Genomic DNA, 10,477 nt, shown 5'->3' on the forward strand with positions numbered 1-10,477 from the left:
CTAAATTATATTTTTATGCTGTTTTTTTATTTTATTTTTATACTGAAAAAAAATCCTGCAACAAAATATTTACACAAACTCTGATCAGTGATGTGCAATTTCGATAAGAGCACAGTGCACATATAGTAATGGTGTGGATAAAATAAAAAAAAATCCTGTGCCAAAAAATTGAGCCCAGATGCTTATCAGTTATGTGCATCACTGATCAGCGTTTAGCGGCCCCCCGGAAGCGAACACAGATGTTTTTTGTGAAGGAAATAAAATTAAAAAATGATAGGAGGGAAATAAAATGCCATGTCAAAAATAAAGTACACATGCAATCAGCGTCAGCAAGGAAAGATAGTGGTAGGGGGTTAGCAGAGGAGTTGGTGGAGTACATTTATGTAAGGCACAAGAATTCTAAACAGGAAGATTGGAGATCTTCTTCAGCAGCAGTAGCAGTGATGACAGCAGAAGTCTGTGGCACCATAAGTCATAGCAGGAAGGCAAGTCAAAGCTCAACACAATGACTGCTTAGCAGAAGGAGGTGAACTCTCTCAAGGCATCTTTACTCAGTCACTGTGTCATGGTGACCATTTTTTTCTCATGACGTAGCTGTATGTCAATGTGTGGGAACACCTTCCCGATCATAATGTACATGTACATCAAATGTCGGGAATGGGTTACAGCAGTATTGCCATGTTATGCATTTATGGCAAATCCACAGCAAATGCAATGAATTCTTCATAGGTCCAAGTTCAACAGCACCTCTTGAATTATCAACTATCGAGAAATCCAGGCTCAGGTCATCCCCATTAACATTCTGCATTGAGTTGGAGGCAGTGGCACTTGTGCATCCTTTCCCTTTTAATCCATAAACCTTAACAACAAAACATCCAGAGAAAAACTTGATTTCCCAGTATGTTAAGTTCCTAGAGGTGGGACTCGCACATATCAGGCAATTTTAGCATATCAATGAAAATATCAAGTGTTGCTGCCATATGTTGACAGCAAAATAATAACATTTTGCTTCAAATTAGAAAAAAAAAGGATTTTAAAGGAGCTTTCAAGTGGAATAAAATAATTGTAAATGATTCAGTGCCGATATAAAAAAATAAAAGAAATGCAAGATCAATCCTTCACAGCTCCTCTTCCAATGCTTGCGTCTACTTCTTTGTCCTGTCTTGCCCTCAATAGGGAAATGAGATGAGATGGCTGACAGAAGGCAGCAAAATGCTGCTACTCCAGACTTACACCGAGTCATTTTGCACTGTCCAGAGAGTGGCATGATGATTGCGGGCCCAGGGCGGAGGGGCACCTGTCTGTGCAGCATTATTTGCTATTGGGTGTGAGTTTCCGGATGCACAGGATGTTAAAAATGATTGTGCTCCACAAATACCTGTAGTTGTCACCGGCCTATCAGAGGCCAACAGCAGGTGATGTCAGGTATCCCGTCGCAAGTGGCACAATGACATCACTGCATTGCACCTGGCAAAGGAATAGTTGTTTTTTTAATTCCAATATAAAAAGTACCAAAATGAAGGATATTATTACTCTATTAGGGCCAGAATGGGATATATTATTGTTGTATGGGGGCCAGAATGGGGGACATTAAAATTATATGGGGGCTACAATGGGGGACATCATAACTGTATTAGGTCCAGAATGGAAGACATGTATTTTTGTCCACATACCCTTTGAATATCCTAACTTTCCTATTTACATGTTTTTTCATTTATTTTCAGATATTTATATATTTCTTATTTTTTTACTCTTTATTATTATTATTATTATTATTTATGAGCTCTTATTTACTATTTTTCACTATCTCCCATTCACGCTACCCTTTCATCTATTCTCTTCTCTCACACACTTTCTTTATCGTGTCCTCAGTTTACTAATCTGCCTTTGTCTATTCTGTTTTGCTGTGCATTGGTCTGTCCTTTTTATATAGGACAGACCAATGCAAATACTTTGTCCCCTGTTGACCATGCATCAGTTATCTAGTACGTACAACCCTCTGATTCTGCGGTCATATGACTGCAGCATCGGGCAATTCCATTGGCTCTGAGAAATTTATCTAATCTCCCCCAGCGGTATGACATGGTGCACCATGTCAAGGGGCTGGTCACGTGATTGGTAGATACTTTTCCGACCCATTCTGAACACGCCGGCATCCGTCCATTAACATATGAGCTTATATCATGATGAAGGTAATCATCTTTAATTATCTAATATATGTTAATGTATGGATATGTACACTTTTGATTGGCCACTCATGTTTCAAATACCTGGCCAATACTCCCACCAATCACCCTTGATGAAGCATTTGTGAAACACGCGTCGGAAGTGTTTGTGGGTAAGCCTTATATGTCTTAATTACTATATGCTCAATTTGCATTTTGTGACTTAGGGGGAATTATTTTGATTCGCTCTCAAATCTGAACTACTCTGTGATTAAATATATTTGCTATTATACTTTTCATTAACAATCTGGATAATATATGCAGATATTTGAATATAAATAGTTATATCTTTTGCATATAACTATTGCTTAGTGATTGGTGCCTATTTACTGTGAGGCTTCCCTACTGGCTCACCCACGAATATGTCATATATGCTTTTTAATTTATAATATTTGTATTTACTTAATTCCTGGTACATTTTTGTTGTTTTCTCCATTGTAGTACAGCAGTTTTTCTTCAAGTTAAAAGAGGTGTGAACATAAGCAATACCAAAGCAGGTTATCAATATTAAGCCTCAATATTTTTAAAAATTGTAATGTGACATTGTGATGCTGTGGATTTAGGACAAAAATCAAAACAGTGCAGCGTTTTATTACTGTCTTGTAATTTGGATAATGTCTAACACTCAAATGTCAGCAACTAAATGACATTACCTTTTTGTTTTAAAATAAAAAGTGTCCTCAATAGGTCTCATAACGATGGAAAACAGAAGTAGAGAAACATGTAGATGAAGGTCACAGGGTTCAGCTAATACTATGATTTTATCATTCACTTTTACATGTTCTATAGTGAAAATTTGGTATAGAGTACATGAAAACATTATGTCAGTAGGTCTAGTTTCTGACAAATGAAACAAAACAAAAAAAAGTATTACATATCCACTCAGAGTTTCGGGAGGTTATTCTCTCTCCAGCTTCTACGTTTTATGTAGAACCACTATTAATCTAAGTTATCTAAACACACCCACCTAAAAGACAGGATTGATACATCAGAGAATATTAACTGTAACATCAAATAAATTATTTATGCCCTAAATGTTGGTGTGGATTAATGTACACTGACACGATAAGAAGAATATTTAAATAACTAATGCAGAACATAAAATGTAGAATTCAAACAAAACCTCTAATTCAAACAATTGCATGCTATTATATTCAGCAAAACATAAATCTGCTGTTCTTTTCACTTATTTATTGTTTGCAAATGTCACATTTTAATGGAGCTGTGAGTAAAAATAAAGAAAATATATAGCAGAATGGAGATCCAAAATATGTTTACTGCACATAGAAGAAAGTCAAAGAAATAGAATTTTTTTTTTCTTTTCTTCTATGATTGGACAAAAACTGGAGGCAATAAAAAAAACATAATACAAAAATGAATCATAGACACTAAACATACAAATAAAAAGAATTAAAAAAACTGATGTCACAAAGATTGACATATATTAGACCTTATCTTCACCTGCCTCTGCTCCCTACCTAGACTCATAACCTCACCGTTCTCACCTGCCCCATGTCCAGCAACTAGCACCCCCCGCAGAAACCTCACACACTTAAGACATTCACACACTCTCTGATTCTAAACTACCGCTGTCCTCAATATCTTCACCTCATGACAAACAGTGCCACTGTTCTCTACAAAGCCACACTTGCATCAGCTATTGACTCGGTCACCCCTCTCGTGCATGACAGAGTGCGACAAATCAATAGACAACCCTAACACAACAACCTCACTAAAAAGCTTTGGCAAGTGTCCAGGGTTGAGGAGCAATTTTGGAAGAAAACGCGCTCACAAAAAGATTTCACTACATTAAAACAAAAAACTTTCACATTCAAGTCGGCCCTCACCTCTGCTAAACAGGACTACTTCACAACCCTCATATCTTTATCTCACAACCCCAAACAGTTATTCAATACTTTTAATTCCCACCTCTGCATACCACTGATCCTTCATCTCTGCAGATTTTACACATTTCAAAAATAATCGACCAAACAAGGCAAGTCTTTACTACTCAACCACCACAATTCTTATGTACAACAGAACACTGTACTTCCTCCATAACTTTCTTAGAAACATCACTCAACTAGAGCTTACTCAACTTCTCTCCAAATTACACCTAATCCCATCCCACCTCACCTCTTACCCAACCTGACCACCACACTTATCCCAACTCTAACCCATCTCTTAAATCGATTAACTTCTGGTACCTTCCCTTCTGCTTTCAAACATGCCACAATCACAACTATCCTGAAGAAACCATCTCTCGATTCGACCTCTACATCCAGCTATTGTCCTGCATCGCTGCACCCGTTCGCCTCCAAACTCCTCGAACATGTCAATGCTGAGTTTTCCTCCCACTTCTCATCTGAATCAGTCTTTGACAAACTACAATCTGGCTTCCGTCACCACCACTCCACTGAAATTGCCTTAACCAAAATTACTAACAACTTACTGCCAAAGCTAACAGATAATCCTATATACCTCCCCTTCTAGACCTGCTTTTGACACAGTCGACCACTCTCACCTACCACAGATCCTCTCCTCCTTTGGCGTCAAAGATCTTGCCCTCTCCTGCATCTCCTAATAACTTTCAGATTTATTGTCTCCCACTCCCATCCTACCTCCTCATTCCACCCTCTTTCTTTTGGTGTCCCTCAAGGCTCTGTCATGGAACCCCTACTCTTCTCCATATATACCTTTGACCTGGGACAACTAATAAAGTCCGATAGCTTCCAGTACTATCTATACGCTGTTGACACTCAGATATACCTCTCTGACCCAAACGTCACCTCTCTGATGTCCAGAATCCCAGAGTGTCTATCAGCCGTATCTCTGAACTTATCTCCCGATATCTTCCAACATGTAATCTTAGGTCCTTTCGAGCCCTCGTTCTCTTTTCAATACTTATACTTTCTTCATGCAATCGCCTCCAAAAAGTCTCCTGAGTATCCCCCATCACCTGGAATTCTGTGCCCCAATATGTCCGATTATCCATCACATTCGGAACTTTCAGACGGAACTTGAAAACGCATCTCTTCAAGAAAACTTACAGCCTGCAATGACCCCACTGCTACCTCACCACCTTCAAAGCTGCTGCAACCCCCCCTAACCTACTGTCTCTTCCATTATCCTGTAAACTGTAAGCCTTGAAGGGTAGGGCCCTTTCCTTTCTGTACCAGTATGTCATTGTTAGTTTCTTAACTGTAATTTATATTTGTATTTTCTATGGAACCCCTTCTTCATGTAAAGCACCATGGAAGCAATGGTGCTCTAAAAAAATAAAATAAAATGTGGAATCAAAAAATAAAGTAATGTAAGAACTCTGTGACGGGCTACCATAGTTTTGGGGCAATCATTGATGATCTTCTCTAACTTATGGTTTATTGCTGATAGGTTATGTCCATTCTATCCATGAATGGGTTCATAGTAAGTGATGGGCATGGATGGAACAATGCATTTGTGTTTAGACCGTACGTAGAAGAAATTGTTGAACTTGGGAAGAAATAACCGTTTCTTGTGTGCTGTTAATTATTGGCTGCCCTGCACAATTACAAGAATTATTCTGGAGACGGTGGAAAAAGGGATCCAGGTGGTCTAACTTAGCACTAAGTATGTGTGATCACCTCACCAGATAGATAAGGGTATGTGCACTCTGCGCCTTTTAGATATTGGTGTACCCGCATGGTTTTTGAAGACAACACTTCAGGAAAACGCTGAAGGTGCTTTTCCTGAAGCGTCTACTCTGTTGTCTTTTAGGATGTTTCTCAGAGGTGGCTTTACTGCCCGTGTATTATTTTTTACATTTTAGATATAAAATAGTGGCAGCCTCCAAACACAAGCTACATGAAGTTTGACTTGGTCACTTCTTTTAGCTGCTTCATTACTTTGGAAGCCTTGAGAGGTTACAAGAAGTTGTTAAAGACAGGACATTTGCATAGCAAGTCTTTTAGACATTGCTGTATATATAGTACATATACAGTTGTGCTCAAAAGTTTACATACTCCGGCAGAATTTTTCCTTTCTTGGCCTTGTTTCAGAGAATATGAATGATAACAAAAAAACTTTTTCTCCACTCATGATTATTGGTTGGGTGAAGTCATTTATTGTCAAACTACTGTGTTTTCTCTTTTTAAATCTTAATGACAACCAAAAACATCCAAATGACCTTGATCAAAAGTTCACATACCCTGGTGATTTTGGCTTGATCACATGCACAGAATTTGACACAAATGGGTTTGAATGGCTATTAAAGGTAACATCCTCACCTGTGACCTGTTTGCTTGTAATCAGGGTGTGTGCATAAAAGCTGAGTGAGTTTCTGGGATCCAGACAGACCCTTGAATCTTTCATCCAGCCACTGACGTTTCTGGATTGTGAGTCATGGGGAAAGCAAAAGAGTTGTCAATGGATCTATGGGAAAAGGTAGTTGAACGGTATAACACAGGAAAGGGATATAAAAAAATATCCAAGGAATTGATAATGCCAGTCAGCAGCGTTCAAACTGTGATTAACAAATGGAAAATCAGGGGCTCTGTAAAAACCAAACCACGGTCAGGTAGACCAACAAAAATTTCGGCCACAACTGCCAGGATGCAAAGAAAAACCCACAAATAACATCAGCTGAAATTCAGGACTCTCTGAAAACTAGCGGTGTGGCTGTTTCAAGATGCACAATAAGGAGGCACTTGAAGAAAAATGGGCTGCATGGTCGAGTCGCCAGAACAAAGCCACTACTGCGCAAATGCCACAAAGTATCTCGCCTACAATACGCTAAACAGCACAGAGACCAGCCTCAAAACCCCTGGAACAAGGTAATTTGGAGTGATGAGACCAAAATTGAACTTTTTGGCCACAACCATAAATGTTACATTTGGAGAGCGGACAACAAGGCCTATGATGAAAGGAACACCATTCCTACAGTAAAGCACGGAGGTGGATCGCTGATGTTTTGGGGATTTGTGAGCTACAAAGGCACAGGAAACTTGGTAAAAGTTGAAGGAAAGATGAATGCAGCATGTTATAAGCAAATATCGGAATCAAATTTGCATTCATCAGCCAGGAAGCTGCGCATGAGGTGTACTTGGACGTTCCAACATGACAACGATCCAAAACACATGGCCAAGTCAACTTGTCATTGGCTACAGCAGAACAAAGTGAAAGTTCTGGAGTGGCCACCTCAGTCTCCTGACCTCAATATCATTGAGCCACTCTGCGGAGATCTCAAGCGCGCAGTTCATGCTAGACAGCCCAGGAATTTATGGGAACTGGAGGCTTTTTGCCAAGAAGAATGGGCAGCTTTACCACCTAAGAAATTAAAGAACCTCATCCACAGCTACCACAAAAGAATTCAAGCTGTCATTGATGTTAGAGGGGGCAATATACGGTATTAAGAACTGGGGTATGTGAACTTATGATCAGGGTCATTAGGATGCTTTTAGTTGTCATTGAGATTTAAAAAGAGAAAACAATAAATGGTGTGGAGAAAAAGTTTTTTGTTATCATTCATATTCTCTGAAACAAGGCCAAGAAAGGAAAAATTCTGCCAGGGTATGTAAACTTTTGAGAACTGTAGGTAAATAAAAGGATTTGTGCTCTGAAGAAAAACAAGTGCCCTGAATTTCAGAATGTATAAACTTCAGAACCAAAGTATAAAACAGACAAGAAAATAATGCTCAATTTTAATGATTCTGACATATAAACGCATATAAAATAGTTTTACTTAAATCAGGAGCATAAGCTGATAGGGTATTAGGAAAGTATACAGATTCTTCACAAGTTATTATCATCATATATAGATATGGGAGAGAGCAGTAAAAAGAGACCATAAGTATAGAGAAGAGAATATATAAAGACCAACAGGCAAATAGGTTCCAGATTCAATATATAATGCATACTGTAGTAAAATTATTACCGGTAAAATATTTCTGGGTTAATAGTTGCAAAAAATTAGGCAATAATGTGAACCTTTCATATTAGTGCTCAGTTCTTCAGTGCGCAGACGTAGACCCATAAAACATTTGGCACACTATGCATCTGCCGGCAAAGAGACTGATGTCAGACCTTGGCTTCTCCCCATGTCCTTATCAGTTTCCTCATCCGGTTTACTACTACACAGGGCGACCAGCTCCACTAAAGGCCCCGTCACACTAAGCGATGCAGCAGCGATCCCGACAACGATATGACCTGTCAGGGATCGTTGCTGCGTCGCTAATACATCGCTGGTGAGCTGTCAAACAGGCAGGCTCACCAGCGATCAGGGGAGCAGCGACATCGTGGAAAGGATCTTTCCACGATGTCCTGCTCCCGGTTACCAGCCTGCTGCAAGCAGGAGCAGGCTCGTAACCATGATAAACATCGGGTTACTAAGTGCGCGTGTGCCCCTAGTAACCCGCTGTTTACCATGGATACCACTCTGCTACCGTGCGCGGGAGGTTACCGTTCACCTTAGCAGAGTCGTATCCATGATAAACATCGGGTTACTAGGGGCATACGCGCACTTAGTAACCCGATGTTTATCATGGATACGACTCTGCTAAGGTGAGCGGTAACCTCCCGCGCACCGTAGCAGAGTGGTATCCATGGTAAACAGCGGGTTACGAAGTGCGCGCGTGCCCCTAGTAACCCGATGTTTACCATGGATACCAGCCTGATCGTTGGTCCCGCTGGTCACACACAGCGATGTGTGCCGGCCAGCAGGAGGCCAACGACCAAAAAATGGTCCAGGACACTTTGCAGCGATCAGCGACCTCACAGCAGGGGCCTGATCGTTGCAAAGTGTCACACATAGCGACATCGCTGGTGAGGTCGCTGTTGCGTCACCAAAACCGTGACACAGCAGCGATCTCGCTAGCGATATCGCTATGTGAGACGGGGGCTTTACACTTATGGATGGTGACACCCTTCACTACAGGAGTTTCATTTTACCCAGTCCATATTACCATATCCTTTGTTGTAAAACTCTCTTATCTTTATTAGCAAACTCAATTCCTGATAATTACCCCTTCACTACCATCAACATTTTACAACGTGATATACTCTATCTTGAGACCTTTTCTTTCAGCATTGGGAAAAAAATAAAAAATAAAATCTGAAGTTTTTAAAAAAAATATTTGTTTTGTGGCACTATTTCCTGAGACCCATAATATGTTTATTTTACTATTGATGGAGATGTTTTATGGATGTTTTTTTTGTGTGGTGAGCCGACGTTTTCATTGATACCATGTTGTTATACAAATGATGTTTTGTAAAACCCCAATTCTGGCATTTCAATTATATTCCTATTTATAGCATTTACTGTAGGAGTTAATTAATTTCATATTTTGATAGACTGGACATTTATGGTGGCGGCGATATTATTTATTTTTTTTAATGGAGAGAATGTGGGGGTGATTCAAATTATAATTAGTTTGTTTTCTTATAATCCTTACACTTTTTTTTTTTTACTATGTAGAGTGCAGCAGTCAAATCTTCACGGCTGCTGCACTCCGAACACTGACTCCGTTCTGCTCAATGTAAAGGCTCACTCAGACAGCCGTGATGCATGGATATCTGAATAAGGCTTTACTGCTACCTCTCCAAAGCGCAGTAGACGACGCGTCTTTGTCGCTGGTTACTGTGCTCAGCACATTGAAGTTGAATGTGCAGAAAGCTGTAGCCACAAAGTCATCTCTTCTGATGCACTTTGCACAGGCAGCAATAAAGCGGACCATTTCACTGCTGTGACAGAAGTGTTGAGAACAGGGCAGGCAACTTGACATTGTTTTACTAATGCCAGGCTCTCAACCTCTTTTCATCAATTGCTCCTCTTGATTATTTGAGGATGCCGGTAGGTAGGAGGCGGTTTGTAGGCTCCCATTTGGAAGCCACAAAATACTGGATCTTTTTGCATACATCATACTGTTCTCATATTGATACAGACCCCCCGAGGAAGCTGACGTGAAAGGGTTGCTGACGTGCACCAGGACATTTGACCTTATGGGCAATCACTCATTACTGCATATCAACCTTCATACTTGAGCACCACAGGAATTTTTTTCAGTTTTGGATCGCTGTATTCCAACAGTCATAGCGGTTATATTTTGCCTTTTCCGTAGCCACAACAGTGATTATTTATTACATTTTTAATTATTAATATTTTTAGGGACATATAACTTCTCTTTCATTAATGCTTTCTGGGAGTGAACTTTTTACTTTTTAAATTTTGCTCCATTCTCATTGTTGCATGAATAACATGTTACCTTTCATTTTTCTGG

The sequence above is a fragment of the Phyllobates terribilis genome, unplaced genomic scaffold (genome assembly GCF_046119375.1).
Source record: "Phyllobates terribilis strain yellow unplaced genomic scaffold, ASM4611937v1 Scaffold_2__4_contigs__length_985480577, whole genome shotgun sequence".
NCBI classification, from domain to species: domain Eukaryota; kingdom Metazoa; phylum Chordata; class Amphibia; order Anura; family Dendrobatidae; genus Phyllobates; species Phyllobates terribilis.